The 2,491-nt window shown below is 31.5% G+C and overlaps 1 protein-coding gene across 2 annotated transcripts in view; it reads right to left on the bottom strand.

Annotated features, from left to right (window-relative positions):
- LOC106474203 (actin-related protein 2/3 complex subunit 4) overlaps nucleotides 1–2,491 on the bottom strand; it is a 10,847-nt gene that overhangs the window by 3,818 nt on the left and 4,538 nt on the right. The window lies entirely within an intron of this gene.

Here is a 2,491-nt window from a genome sequence, read left to right as displayed (position 1 = left end):
ATAAGTGATTATTTTTCAGGGTAAACATTCTTGAAAGTCAAGTAAAGTATACAAGTGATTATTTTTCAGGGTAAACATTCTTGAAAGTCAAGTAAAGTATACAAGTGATTGTCTTTCAGAGTAAACGTTCTTGAAAGTCAAGTAAAGTATACAAGTGATTGTCTTTCAGGGTAAACGTTCTTGAAAGTCGAGTAAAGTATACAAGTGATTGTCTTTCAGGGTAAACGTTCTTGAAAGTCAAGTAAAGTATACAAGTGATTGTCTTTCAGGGTAAACGTTCTTGAAAGTCAAGTAAAGTATACAAGGTGATTGTCTTTCAGGGTAAACGTTCTTGAAAGTCAAGTAAAGTATACAAGTGATTATTTTCAGGGTAAACGTTCTTGAAAGTCAAGTAAAGTATACAAGTGATTGTCTTTCAGGGTAAACATTCTTGAAAGTCAAGTAAAGTATACAAGTGATTTCTATATTATCAATACCCTTAATAATCTTAAACACTTCAATCAAATCCACTCTGATCCATCTCCTTTCCAAAGAAAACAATTTAGAGATTTTAGTCTCTCCTCATAAGAAAATCCCTCCATCCCAGGTATCATCCTAGTAGCTCTTCCCTGAACCATCTCCAATAATTCAATGTCCTTCTTGAGGAAGGGGAGCCCAAAACTGTATACAGTACTCTAAATGAGGCCTTACAAGTGATCTATACAGTGAAACAATAATATCCCTTGTCTTGTATTCAATATTTCTACAGATGCTACCCAAAATCCTATTAGCCCTATTGCTAGCTACAATACACTGTTTAGATGACTTAAGTGATTTTTCGACCACAACACCAAGATCTTTTTCTTCAACCGCAGTATTTAATGTATTTCAATTTAAATTGTAACAATAATTTGATTTGTGAAAACCTACATGCATCACCTTATATTTTGGATAGTTAAACATTATCTGCTATGTATTGACCCAATGCATCAAATGATCTAAATCTCCCTGTAAATCTGTAGTATCTTTAATGTCATCTGTTAAAAGTTTCTTGATGTAAATTAACAGAACAGTTTTTACAAAACTGTTCATTATTTTCAACATGGTTTTACTTGTGAGGGTTTCACAGACAAATACATTCCAAGTAGTTGTCTAAAGCTTCTGTAAAGAATATTCGGTAAATTAAAGCCCCCCCCCTCAATAAATCATATTAAAATATTTTGTGAATGGAAATGTTAATGGCCACTACAGGCATTATTAGCAACTGTATGGGGTGAGGTTAGGTGGTCAAACTGTATTTTCTCGTTGATTGGTAATATATGAAGTATTAATAAAGGAAAAAAAAAAAAGGTCACAGGTAACATTATAACAAACCGAATTCATTAAAATCTTGTTAATATGTCAGTTAGGAAATGGTGATTTCACTTCTTCACTGATAATAATTAACGAGATAAATTTGTTATTAAGTGAAAGGCTGATTGGTTAAAAATCTAACCAATGAAAAACACACACACACACACATAAAAGCCATAATAAGAATTTTGCAGTTTTTTGTGATATTATCAATGTCCATTTGATAGACTCAAGCAAAGAGTTTCAATATTCTTTGAAAGATGAAATGCAAAACACTTTCGAAACATTGTCCTCCACATTTGTGTTTCTACAGTAGGCAGTTGTCGTCAATTCAACTGAGCTTGAATATGTTAAGAATTCTTAAAATATGTAAAAATAAAATTTTTAGGTAAACATTCAGGTCTGCATATTTTCCATAACATTCAAAAACATTTATCCCCAAAGAAATCACTCATATAGACTATGTAATTTTCAAAAACGTTTACCCTGAAAAATTCCATCAAACTTTTTGTGTTTAGCAGTGAAAACAACATGATAAGGTGGCATAAATTCAAATTTTGGCAGTGTAGGAGTTGTCCGCAGTTTAGACAGTTTTATTTTTCAAACAGGGTGGTTGGCTTTTGAAATGAGCTACCTTCAAAGGCAGTGGTGGTGGAAAATTTAACTGAGTTCAAGAAAAGATTGGATGAATACATGAGTAGTAAGCAGTAGTTGAAGTTTGGAGCTGGAAGAGACATCCTTGATAGGCAAATAAGCTCCTTTTTGTTCCTTGAAAATTTTATGAGTTTAAACTTAAATTTTATTGGTTTATTGCCCTTTGAACCCTAATTACTATTTGCACCATTATAAGTTGTAAATTACATGGCAAACCTGCAACTCACATGATGCTATAGAATTACATTACGAGAGTTACTTGTGAGCATACCTCATGAAAATTTATTACAATACTATTATTTATTCCACCTATTCTAACTAACATAAAAATATTATTATTTTTACATCTCAGTTACTTTTATAGTAATAAATAAAGAATACACATGAAAAACAAGAAAAAAGTAGTTAACTGGTCATATTTTTTGCTGAAGAAGACACTCAACCCTACTTCTTTAGTACTGCACAAAATATTTTCTTTAATTAAATAATGCATCAAAGAACACAG

The sequence above is a fragment of the Limulus polyphemus genome, unplaced genomic scaffold, assembly GCF_000517525.1.
Source record: "Limulus polyphemus unplaced genomic scaffold, Limulus_polyphemus-2.1.2 Scaffold6945, whole genome shotgun sequence".
NCBI lineage: Eukaryota > Metazoa > Arthropoda > Merostomata > Xiphosura > Limulidae > Limulus > Limulus polyphemus.
Note: the sequence above shows the minus strand (reverse complement) of the source record. Positions and strands in the feature narration are given on the sequence as shown.